Source organism: Capsicum annuum, chromosome 7 (genome assembly GCF_002878395.1).
Source record: "Capsicum annuum cultivar UCD-10X-F1 chromosome 7, UCD10Xv1.1, whole genome shotgun sequence".
NCBI lineage: Eukaryota > Viridiplantae > Streptophyta > Magnoliopsida > Solanales > Solanaceae > Capsicum > Capsicum annuum.
This window is the reverse complement of record NC_061117.1, coordinates 203,616,658-203,630,561: the sequence shown is the minus strand read 5'-3', so window position 1 is coordinate 203,630,561 and position 13,904 is coordinate 203,616,658. Positions and strand designations below refer to the sequence as shown.

Genomic DNA, 13,904 nt, shown 5'->3' with positions numbered 1-13,904 from the left:
GAATTTATACAGGAATGTTATTTTCTTTAAATTAGAAAAAAACTAAATTCATTTGAAAAATGTTTTTCAAAATATTTAGGTCAACCAAATGGAAAATAGAGACCCTTTAGTTTGGCTTATCTATAATATATTAAAAGTGTGAAGACCCTTGGAAAAATGAATTGAACTTTTTTCCCTTTCATTAAAAGTTTCTGCTTTAGATAAAGTCGTCTTTTCACTAATTTTCTTGAATTATTTATTATTTATTTTTATAATATTTAAAATTAAAGAGTCCTAAAATATGGTAAGAATTATTAGGAGAACTAATAATTAAGGAGTCCTAAACTATATGATACGAAAAACATATATTTTAATAATTATTTTTTTTTAAATATAGAGTAAAAAAATATAGTATATGTTAAGAGTCCATAATTTCTTGGAGTTAAATATCTATTTTAACTATATAAGAAATCCTATGAACAATAACATTGGATTTAGTGTTACACATATATTGGGTCTTCTTCTTCTTTATTTCTTTGTCTTTTTATTTAGTGTTTTTATTCGGTTTAATTTCTTTTTATTTTCTTGAAGGTGACATAGTCAATTGTATTGTTCTTTCAATGATCGCAGGTGCATAAGTATTTAAATTTAACTTGTGAACAATAAAAAAAAAAAATTCAAACAAAGCAAAATATATTTGTCCTCCAAAAAGAGAAAACGACACAAATTTTGTTATCATCTTTATTTAGGGGCATACTATTTCATATTTATTTTGCTTACTATATTACTGATAAAAAATATTTCAGCTATTGGTGTGTATTGCAGCAAATAAAGCATCTTATTTTATATTTAAAACGCTTTTGTAGATTAATTTTGCTATTAATGTATGTCAACATTACAATAACTAAAGCGTATTTTTTTATGTTCAAGACGATATAGATTATCAAGTACTAATCATCTGTTTACTTTACTGAAGATACCAATGTAATATTTAAGAGACTGTCAATGTATTTCAATTAGTTTATTTACATCTTAGATATTTACAAATACTACGTAACTAATAAAATAAGTTCTTCATCTTTATATGTTCAAAAGATTTTGAATTTAATTATTGTATTCATTTACATTATCTAAACAAATACTGCATTTAATATAACGTTTGAACTCATTAAAATAAGGTACACGCGCGAGACTCGTTCACCTAAACTAGTTTATCCAATTGTCCCTCCTTAATACTTCTCCACTTTTGATATTAGGGAAAATCAATAGGCCCCATTTGCCATGTGGTTGTGTTGTGATAATGGACCGAAAATTGGGTGAAAATTTCAGAGAAAAATCGACATAAATAATCGGTCATCAGAATAACATGCAATGAATATATATTGGTAGTATATAAGATGTATATAATTTATGTTTTTTGATATAAAATATTACGTACTTTTTTTCGTATATTTGACTAGCGAATGCAAATGTGCATTATTTTAACCGATCGGCCAAATTATAACTTGCCCACGATTTTTCTCGTAATTCTTTTTGTAAAAGTTAGGCGTCATGATCAATTATTTTCAAGCTTGCTATGAATGTTTGGTTGGATGCAGGCAGCATACGATTCCTTTTAGTATGTAGTTTCCTTGGGTTGACAAGACATTATTCTCTTGGTTGAGATTTATCTGTGGTATAAATTAGCCATTATAAATACTCTCTCATGATTATTGTAAACTAGATTTTTTGTGTCTGTTTGTGTAAGTTAAATTTTTGGGTTTTTCATTCGGTGCGTGGCACCTGTATTGAAATTCGACTAATTCAGATTCGTGTCGTGTAGGGCCCATTCAGGGAAAGGGCTCCCTATCAAGGATTTTTTAGAGGCGGATTCAGAATTTCAAACTTGTGGGTTCCCAAGGGCTCCTTTCCTACCATTAAATTATCCCTTGGTTTAGTTATGGATTTCCACCTATTAATATTTATAACTTTTGACGATTTTTCTATTTAATTTTAAGATTTACGGTAGTGGGTGTGGGTTCCTACTCTACATCCTCCTCTGGGATTTCTTCATACCCAAGACTTGAATTCGAAATTTCTGATTAAGAAAGGAGCAACTCTATCCACCGTATCACATCTTTGGTGGTTGTTTGTGTAAGTTTACCGTGATCTTCTCGAGTTGAGAAAATCCTTGCTATTCTGGTAAGAGTTTGGCCATAATTTCAAATATCTTTCCTATTTAATTTATTTGAAACTTACAAAGCTGAAAATTGAAGATGCAATTATGTTTGAAAATATGTTCTGCAAAAGAAATAATTTAGTTTGGAATTTATGAAGATGAAGTTAAAAACAGATTTGAAGTACTTTTTCAAATTTAGAATCCAACTTGAAGTTGAATTTGAAAATTTAATAACAAACACTAGTTTTAAAGTAAAATAAAAAAGTATCCAAAAAATAAATAATTCTCATGATTAAACGGCTCCCTCATTTTTGCTATGTCATATCCACAATGGCATTTACAATAAAAGGAAAGAAACAGACCACGAAATTCTCATTGAAGTAGATCCACATATTAACCAGCAACAAAAATACTCCCCCATTCATTTGTAATTGTTTTTTTAGGGGTCAATTTGATTAAACTTCAAAGTTAAGTTGAAGTAAATTAATTAAATATTTAAAATTTTAAAGTTAAATATTCAAAAATTATATATAAAATGCTATAAGTTGCAATCTTTCCCACGTTAATATGATCAATGTATACATGCTTAATCTGACTTTTGAAAAAACAAAATGTGAGTAAATGTAAGGGTATATACAACATGGTATTTCATTAAACAAGATGGCGAAATATACTTGCAGACTGAAAAAACAGATGGGACTTTAAGGCACAATTGTGGACTGTTGGGGCTTCAACCTACTCAATTCCCCACCAAGAAAAAGAACGAAATGTACTCACGGGGGGTGGGGGGTTCGTTGGGCTAAACCAGTTTGAAGATACTTTTAACGGGTAATTTATGTAAACATTCTTTTTTTAGGTTACTATTTAAATTTTATCCATATTTTTAATTAAGAGTATGTAGATGTAGATTTTAGGAGTATTAAATTTGGACAATGTTAGACTCAGGTGTAATATTTACTCATAGACTGCTTGAGTCTAATGGTTGCTCATATATTAATAATAGAACATTAGATGACCAATCTTACATTTACAATAACTTAATTATAAAGTTTGACTGTGATCTAAAAGAGCCACAAGTTGGAAGAAAACTAAAAAGAATGTCATTTACTAATTAGTTGTCTCAAAGTGAACAATCGATTTAAATTTTACTTTTTAACCAAATTGGTGCTATATTATTCATTTTGAACCAAACTCATACAATTTTCCTCGATAAACCTCATACTATGAATAATATATATCATAACACCTCATATATTTAGCTTTCTTTCCTTTTTAGTTAATTCGTAATGAACATGATACTTTGTTTGCACATTCATTAGATACTTGTCCCCCTATATATCATGTATGCACTTAAACAGTTCAAGTTAGTCAAAAATTTGAACAAGAACAACAAATCTCTGGCCCTAGCTCATAATTCACCTCTCAAAAGCCACCAACTTTTACACATTATTTCTCCTATATATAAACAACACTTCTTCATTTTACTCCATCAATTGTAAGCAACAATTTTTACCATTTCTCTCAACCATGGCCAATACTATTCATTCTATTTTCCCCTTCTTTTTCATCCTCAACATTATTTTTCTCTCTTTCTCATGGCACACAGTAGCAATGCGTGACATTCCACACACGAACCCGAAAATCAGCGACATGAAACATCCTGAGACGTTTGGATCGTACGATGGCACGGTCCTAATTCCCGGGCTTGGGCGGGTTGTTATCCCGCCTAAAGGAACTCAAATTAATCCGTTCACGTACAATCCTATCACTGGCACTAACACTGGCAATGGGTTTATTCTAAATCCTGGCACTGGCATTGGCATAGGCATTGGTACTAACATCCCTGGTGGTGATGGTACACTTTTCCCCCACCCTTGAGTCGAAGTCCCTACTGGTGGTAGCCTTCCAGCACCGCCATATATCTCTTCATTAGAACAACAATAACATGCCAAGTACAGTTTCATAAGTGGAGCCCGGAAGAGTGAGGGGTACCGTGTATGTAGACTTTATATATATGGCTATTATCTTTGTGGGGTACCTACTTAGTTTTGAGTTACTTTAATTATGTACTACTGTTTTTGTGTTGATGCGTGCGTGAGTGTGCGGCTTTAATTGCTAGTGTTTCTCCAATAAACTTCATTGTTTTAAATGTATGATGTATCTTTGTGCAAATTAATTACTTTACTCTACTTAATATTACTGTACTATATGTTATTGCATGCGGAAAAAAGGAAAAAAAACTATGACTCTCTCTCTATATTAAAGTTTAACTTATATCAGCATACAACAATAACTATGCCTCTAACATAAACTTGGTCCAAAGTAGAAAAATTTTGGGAGGAAAGTTGAACACTTTATGATATATCATTTTTAATACTGCCAAGAAATTCAAATCTCTTCTTTGTTTTCTTAAATTCTTAACCATAAGATGGTCCCAATAAGAATAATACTATTGCTCCTTAATTAAGGTCATGTTACCCCCCCCCCCCCCCCCCCCCCCCAAATAAAAAAAAGATTGGATCTAACTCACTCCCAAAAAAGATTGTTCAAGTCCATATATAAAGAGAGCAATTGTTCATGTCTTTTTCAACGTGAAACTCTTTAACACTTCTTCGCAAAAATGGGATGAACTTGGCTCTGATATCATGTAAAACTATGGTCTTGGACCTAACTCACATTATCTCAAAAGTCAGACTCATGAAAGAGGATTATCCAAATCCATATAAAGGGACCAATTGTCCATCCCTTTTCTAACGTGGAACTCTTTAACAACTACGTCCACTTCCAACCATTTTTTTACACAAATAGATGACATCTGATTTGTCTTTGTCGATGTCCAACAAAATTTTAAATGTTCAAATTCAATTTAGTTACTTCATCATATATAGGATGTATTCTTCAATGTAACTTAATTCTTAACTGAATAAATAGCTTCCAAGGTACGCAAGTTATTGACAAAGGGCTTTTGCTTCTAAATATAAGGATATTTACACAGACAGCCGGCCAAATTTATTGTGTACTTTATTTAACATATATATAAATTATACAATGATTATACAAGGTTATACATATATTACACACGAATTATATATCCGCTAACTATTACAGTTTAATTAAGTGATTGAGTAGACAATTATTTAGGTTAATTCTTCAAGAAAATGTCATGGTTAAATCAGCTGTGAATCTCTTCCGGTCGAGATCCTACACATCGTTCCAACAATCCACGGAGCACCTTAGTATACGATTGCGGCCTTGGAAAGCGGCAGGCCAGTTAATACTCTCTTCGTCCCAAATTACCCGTACCAAATTTTCTAATTTGATTTCTCATTTTACTTGTCTTTTTTCATTAATAAAGAAGAGACAACATTTTCTTTCCATGTTTTACCCTTTGCATTAATTACTTTTTCTTCAAATTAAATTACAAACATCATTTAATACTACAAACATCATTTAATAAGAGTATTATAGTAAACTAGCTATGTTATTAATTATTTTTCTTAGTCAATGTACCATCTCAATTTGGGACAAATAATTTGAGACGGAGGGAGTATAAGAAAAACTCCAAGAGTCGTTTTTAAAATTTGAACTCATTATATTATCCAAATTTTACTTTGTACTAAAAATGTCGACATTCTAATTACATCAGAAATGGTGACTATATTTTTGATTGCTGGTCTACCAACCTCGAAGAAGGTCAGTTGACCACCGCATTTCAATGGGCAATACTATGGGTGGTGGAGGGCATGTATGCATAATTTTATAATGGGAGAAAACAATAAGCTATGAGACATCAACTGTGATGGATCATATGTTTCCATGAAGTCAATCTGTAACGATATGAAGTGTGAAATTTAATGCTGACTCAAAAAACCAACCATACCACCTAATTTTAACAACAGAGGGACGGTGGCACTTGCTATAGTTATAAGAACTAACAAAGTACAAAAAAGAACCGCCATTATTAATGCTGCACTTTGCAGGTTACATTTATGATTTTGTGATCCATAAGCTAGATGGACACCAAACAAACCTATGAGAAGTACGTAGCTTCCAAACAAAATTCTGTGGTATTTATAGTAGGTTAAATAACAGTGACAACAACAATAACTATGCCTTACTTCCAAATAAATTGAGATCCGCTTTTATAACATTGAAAATGTAAAAAGAATTACATTATCAATACATTTATAACAAATTATTATTTCATTTTCTAAGTTGCCATATAAGGCTTGTTACAATAAATTACTTCTTGTAGGAAAACTTTACCAAATTGTGTAAAAACTTTATAAAACAGAAACTTAGTTGGCCATAGATTTTGCTGTTGAAACTTACAAAATTTGAGTTTTCAAAGTTGTCTTTTGAAATTTAAAGGTGAGTTTGGATATGCATTTCTTGGAAAACATTTAAAGTTGTGGCTGAAAATCCCCAAAATAAAAGAAAAAGCTCAAATATGTCATCAAATTATTAGAAATAGCTCATTAGAAATAGCTCATCTGTGTCATGCACTAAAAGTTTGACTCAATTATGCCATCGCCGTTCCAAAACAACCATTAAAAAATAATGCCATAGATGAGCTTCTTTTGTAACGGGAATGACATAAATGAACCAAACTTTTAACGGATGACATAGATGACTCATTTTTAATAGTTCAATGTCATATTTGAGCCTTTTCCCCCAATTCAATAACTGGTCTCAACTAGTTTTTGAGAACTTAAAAATATTTTCCAAGTAGATATTTGAAGAGAAATTTCAAAATCTACTTCAGAGATTTATGGCCAAAAGCTAGCTTAAACTCTAACCTTTATGCACTTCAGAAGACAACAGCCAAGTCTCCAGTTTAAACTCAAATTTCCAGGTGAAAAGAGAATTGTAAGAGCTAGGAAATGGTAATCTTCAAAAGCATTTCCAACTACTTTTACACATACAGAAGCCATTCTACAGGGTCCATCAACTTCAAACAAAATAAGTTATACTTGCGAAAAGATTATTGTTTGAAACTTTGACTACGCTAATATTTTATTAAAAAATCATACTGAAATAGATGCTTTTGAGTCCCCATCAATGTGGCAAAGTTGAAAAGAAAGAAGATGATTTCAAATCAGTGGAGATATATTTGTTGATTGAACATCAGAATTTCAGTGTTGTATCCACATGTAAATTGTGTGATCAAGCACACCCAAAAAATCTATACTCAATGTTACATATATGCTATAGACATTAAGTACTGTAAATAGGTAAGTCATGTGGCACAGAAGCATTTGACATATAACACCAGCGCAAAGACTTCTAGATATCTGAGTCCAAGAAGAAAACAAACTCTAAACTGGAAAAAAAAAACAGTGGCTGTGTCATAAGAGCTTGGACTGTCTTGATTTGGATATAGCTAATTGTCATTAACCTGAAAATTAAGAAAAATTTAATGGTCAAAAGAATACATCACAAGAAAATGGGATAATTGCAAGCTTTCATCAATGTGTTTTGGGGCTGGTATGGGGACTGCATATGGTATTTCTATATACATAAGTGATTTGACATAAAAATTTTAATGGACGATACTCATGACTGCCCATTTATTTTTCAACAGTAACAACCACACTTCATGCATTTTGACTTTTATAAAGTCCCAACTTTTCTAAGTTGACAGAGATATCTTCACTCCTTCCCTAAGTGCATGTGTTTTTGGAAATTGGAGATTCATGGAAAACTCAAGAAGCCAACATCTTTGCACTTGCCAAAATAGCAAGGTGAATGTGCCAGCCATATGCTCGCACATGAGAGCCTCAAATGGCAAATCAATCCTCAAATGTTTGCTCTTTCATCTTCTATCTCCCTTATAATATTTCATTTTCAGGCTTTGGTTAAAAGCAAAGTAAATCTGCACATTTTAGTTTTTCGAGTATTAGAAAAGTTAAGTAGATAAAACTAGAGCTTCTCAATAGCCTAAACAACACCAACTACACTTTAATCCCAAACAAATTGGGTATGCTCTATAAATCATTCCTTCTCCATAAGCTCGGCTCAAGTCATCATCAATATTTACTGTTTTTTTACGTCTGACTGACTACTGATACAAAAGTCATGAGTTTTGTGGGTTCACTACACAATCTGTAATCGACTTTTCTGTAAATACTTGCAGCAGTCCGCTGCTCCTTAATACAACACCTTTTACCAATTAAAAAATAGTAATAATAATATTATTAGAGGCTCTTTAATAAATAAAAATATATTAGAAGTTCTTCAACAAATAAAAGAAATTAACTTGAAACACAGTAGAACGTTCTCCTATTTTCAATAGCCTAAATGCTAAAAAAAATTGTCAACATCATTCCCAAAATGAGCTAGCTGATAACTTGAGCAAAAAGCTTCATCATTATACTAATAATTAACTACCTGAAGAACATTTGGGTCCAAACCTAGTTTGTAACCAATGTATCCCGTGAATAGCATCACCTAACAAGATCTCCATTATTTTAGACAATTATGGGTTCAATATGCGTGTGAGCTTTTGGTGGGTGATGGAGAAGAAAGCAATTCATATTTTTAAATATATAAATGCCATAAAGGACATGTATGAAGGAGCCATCATTAGAGTGAAAGCAGTGGTAAGTGATAAGGAGGAGTTTCCCATAACATTGGGTTTACACAAGGGTTTGGCAATGAACCCCTACTTGTTTACGCGAGTGATGGATGAGCTAACAAACACAGTACAAGATGAGGTACCACGGTGATTGTTATATACTGATGATGTTATGTTAATTTACGAAACTAGTGAGGATGTCAACTAAAAACTTGAACTATGGAGATGCACTTCAGAGAGTAAGAGTTTTAAGAAAAATAGAAGCAAGACCGAATACATGCATTGCACGTTTAGTCAGCATGAGAGAAAAGGAGTTAAGGTGAGAACAGATGGGATTGCGGTGCCAAAATGCAAACAATTTAGATATATTGGCTTGTTGTTTCAAGAGAATGGAATGATAGATGAAGATTCCATAGGATAAAAACGGGATGGTTGAAGTGGAGAAGTGCTATCGGGTGCTATGTGATAGAAGGATGTCTACCAAAGTGAATGGTAAGTTCTATAGAACAACTATAAGACGAGCATGTTACAAGGTAGTAATGTTGGACTGCTAATGTCCAGCATATCCACAAATGAGTGTTGAATAGATGCGGATGTTAAAATGGATCTTATACAGATTATATAAGTTTAGAAAAGATCACATTTCCCAGAAGGTGAAAGTAGCACAGGCTGGATAAAATGCGAGAAGATCACTTGACATGATTTGGGCATGTTTTGTTAGAGAACTTCTAATTAGTAATAAGAACTTTCGATCTTATTTTTCTATTGGATATTGTCTTAAGTATGATAACTTTAATTCCATCTGCAAAGTATCACTGAAAAAGACATTGAGGAAAGGGAAGAATTATCACTTTTAATATCACTGTGATATGGAATAGGGTGAGCTATAGAATTTGAGTACCTGCGATGCAGTGGGTAGGGTGAAAATAGAAAGTTTCCAAAAGTGGGTTTGGTAAAGGTTCTTTAAGCCCCTACACATTCTATAGGACTCCACAATTTGGCATTGCCATCACTCTCCAATTTGTCAAAATGATAATTACCAAACGTGTTGCACTGACCAAAAAATAGAAGACTAATACAAAATCTCACAGAACCTAACATTCTTTCCTACATACGTTTAAGTCTATAACACTACCAAGGTAAATTTCATGAATTGAAATCAACCCTCATGAGGTTGTCTCTCAAATATAGTGAGTTTCATGACATAGGGGTTGTGAAATTGTATCCGGCTTCCTAATCATCTTTTATAAGGCGAAATTGCATATGAGTTCAGTTTTAAACAATATTTACTTGGCTCTATTTTAATAAGGAGAACAATTTTCATTTTTAGCTCTTCTGGACAAAAATTAGAAACTACATCTATTTGCTAGTACTGCAGAAAACTTGATTAGCGAATTCAAAAGTTTTCCTTCTTTTCATGCAAAGACGAAGAAAACACTATTCACAGACCCTGAACAACAATAATTTGCCTTAAATTAAACCCCAAGCATCTAATGACGATACAACTACAGAAAAAGATTTGAGTAAGAAATTTGTGATTTCTTGGCTTAGATTCTCCAAAGTGAGTTTGTCGAATGATAACTCCAACACACAGAAGGAACTGTAAAAAAAATTTGATCATGTTCCCGTTTAAAACCATGACATTATATATATATATATATATATATATATATATATTTATTTATTTTTTTTTAATTTTTTTTTTTTGGGTAAAGTAATTAGTTGTATTAGAAAGGCATCAAGTACATGCAATGGTACGAGTAGCTAGAGAGAGAAAAAACTGACTAAACTAAAACCATGACATTGAATTGAATTCACTCGAGTCGTTCCCCCATCCTGAGCATGTTATTACTCCATATATAAAAAACAAACTACCATAGCCAGGAGAGATTGGTAAAGGTAGATATTTAGAACGTCAGGTTAAGGTTAGCTACATTAGAGTTCTCGTTGGAGGAACTCTTTAACGTTAACAGGTATGCTCTAAAATGCATCATAAGTCATACCAAAGAAACAGTTATAGATAGAGCAATAACTTATTGACAACTAAGAAGATGATATGCAACAAAATTCGAGGTTTTGTTGAATTAATTAAAGTTGAAGTACCCTTTTCAGAAATATGAAAAAATAATTTCCTGGATATAGTTAACCGCATTCCAGTTGTTTACTGTACTCTCCATGAAAAATGGCCTGTTTAGCATATCTGCCGTAACTGCCATTAACAAGGAGAGAGTCTATGTAAATAATTTAAATGGCAGCTTTAGGTACACATTGTGCCTAACAACGATCACCCCTTTCTAACTTTTCTTTAAGGAGGTCACTGAAGTGATTTTAAAAGATTCCATGATAGGACGCTAATCATGAGTTGCATTGAAATAGGTAAACTTCATCAATTAGACTCTGAAATTGTAAAATTGAATGAAATAGAAACTAAAAGGTAAATACCATATTTTACCATCACAAGAGGAGACAAGATAAAAGATAGAAGCTGGATACTGGAAATAGATAAGTTACTAATACTAAGGCCTTTTTGTGTTCACAGACTGATAACCATCCCATTATTAAAGTACCACTAAACTAGAGATTTCTTTTTTCCTAATTCACAATCCTTCCCAGCCAAAAACTGTTGATATTCCCAACACGAGATTTTTTAGCAAGGATATGGTCTAAGCTTAAAAAGACCAACTCAATTTCAGTTATGAAGGTATCAAATTTCTCCATTCTACAATTCACTAAACAAAACCCAAATTAACAAAACAGTTGGATAATAAAGTATATCTTCACAACTTGGAATCATTTAAAAACTCCATGAAATGAATTTTCCGGTTGATGCATTTTCTCTTTTTCTTGATTGTATTAGGGAAGTTAGCATTTCTCGTCCTCAAATATTGACAAAAATTTCGATTTTGATCATCGTAAATTTTAGTTAAACACGTTACCTTTCAATTAAGGTTGGTAGGAGGCATATACCTTTTAGAAATACAATTCTACTAAAGTCGTTTGGTATGGGGGATAAAGGATAGTGATCCCTGATCCTGCATTTGGTTAGAGGTATTATTAGTCCTGAAATTATTTATCCCACCATTTGTACTAAAATGATGAGATAAGTTATCCCATTTAACTGGTGGAAATAGATCTCACGGGATAACTTTGTTAATCACATCCTCCATACCAAATGACCCCTAGTGTTTTCCTAGCATGACTATCAGAGTGTGTAGCAGTCAAGAAACAGCTCTTGTCCACATTGACCTTCTGCCAGAACACTACTTCATTACCTCGTGAGTTACCTCACAATAAGCTTAAGGGAGTGTCTGTCCCAAGAAGAGAAGATGATAACATCAGACTTAATTATGTGGGTCAGACAGGCTGGTAAAACAGCAAGTGGCATAAAACCCATTTGTCATATGTCTTCTTTTTTTCCAGATAATCGTGGTATCGGGGCCAACTTGTGTGCACCTCAACTAATTCTGTGATATACCTGCCACCTTTCACCACCAACAGGTACCAGGTAATTTGTCCACCAAGGCTAGAACAAATGGGAAGAAACCTAGTGTTTAATCTCTGCTGGGACTTGAACGTGAACTCATGGTGTTCAACTCACTTCATTAACCACTGGGCCACAGCCTTGGGTGCCACCATTCGTCATTTAGTTTATGTTCTGTTGACTAAAAAAAAAAAAAAAGAAGATCCACTTATCAAATCAATTGTACAACTGATATGTCCTACCATTTTTTCAGGTTTATAAAGCAAGATTTTCAGCAATAACCCACTAAAAAGGGCAGCCCGGTGCACTAAAGCTCCCTATGCGAAGACCATAATGGTCTATTTTACGTAACCTTACCTTGCAAGATGTTGTTTCCACAGCTTGAACCCATGGTCACCTAAAAAGCAACTCTCCACTAAAAAGCAAAATTAAACCTATTCCAACAAATAAAGGTGGAAGCTTTTATCTAATCAAACCCAAAATCTGACGATTACGCAAGTCCATATAAGGAGGGTCCAAGCCACCCATAATTGCGGATCCCAACATTCATATTGGCAAAAACATAACACGTTGGAGCTCAAATACAATGAGAAAAGACATTAAAGATGTAAAACGGATTATTACCTGGATAATTCAAATACCGGCAATTTTGAAGAGAAAGTAGCAGAGAAAACAGAAGAACGCGAAAAGGAAAACATAATCGACAAACACAAAGAACTTGGTGGAACCGTGGTTTCTATTCACCCTCTTGTTTTTCTGCTGCTGCTTTGTGGCATCTCCATTTGCATCCACCTTCCCCATTACTGCTCCCAATCAAACAGTAGATCTACCTTCACCACCCTTTCTGCTTCTCCACTTCTCTCGCCAACTTCCCTCTTCTCTTTCTTTTCTTTTCTCTTTTTATTTCTCGGCCATGTGACTTCTTTTTTAATTTTTTTAGCTTCTGTGACATTTTGATTAATTTTTGAAGTTATTAAATTAGATTATTTATTTTATTTAAATATTGAAACACAGAAAATGTCACATAGTTATATAGTATTTGTCACTCGCTGGTTCGATTATTCATATTTTGATTATGCAGCATAACTTATTAAAAATAAAGTGTTTTCGGTTGGGATAGTTTAGTGGGAAACTTATGGTTGAACTATATGCTACGTGTACATTTCATGGTATATATTGTGCATGGATATGTATATTATTGTATAGTATACGTATAACTACTATTCTTTCTGTCTCAATTTATATGACATAGTTTTGTTTTTAATCAATTTCAAGAGAATTATACATTTCTATATTTAGGAGAAATATGACTTTAAAATGTCTATTTTATCCTTAATGATTTCTGATCACACAAATATCTATCTAACTTATTTTAGACCATAAGTTTCAAATTTCTTTTTTTTAAACTTCGTGTCGAGTCAAATTACATCACATAAATTAAAACGGAGAGAGTACTACATTATCTATATCTATAATCTATATCTATAATCTACTTTTTAAATTATTACTTAATTATATTTATTATATTTTAAAGTAAAAAGTTTCAAAATGTATGGTAAGTTTTATAAATTAAAGAGTGTTAAAATATATGATATGAATTACTAAGAAAATTAATATTTATAGATTTCTAAAATATACTATAAGAGGAGGAGAAAAAAATTTAAAAAGTACTACATTTTTTCGGCTAAAAAAGAAATAAACAAATACAC

General features: G+C 32.4%; 1 long non-coding RNA gene across 1 annotated transcript; it reads right to left on the bottom strand.

The window, feature by feature from the left end:
* Positions 1-7,225: 7,225 nt before the first annotated feature.
* LOC107855049 lies at positions 7,226-13,305 on the bottom strand. The gene is made up of 2 exons (XR_001670162.2): positions 12,820-13,305; positions 7,226-7,535 (listed from the first exon to the last, which is right to left on the bottom strand). It is a non-coding gene; the product is annotated as an uncharacterized LOC107855049 (long non-coding RNA).
* Between the last annotated feature and the right edge of the window lie 599 nt (positions 13,306-13,904).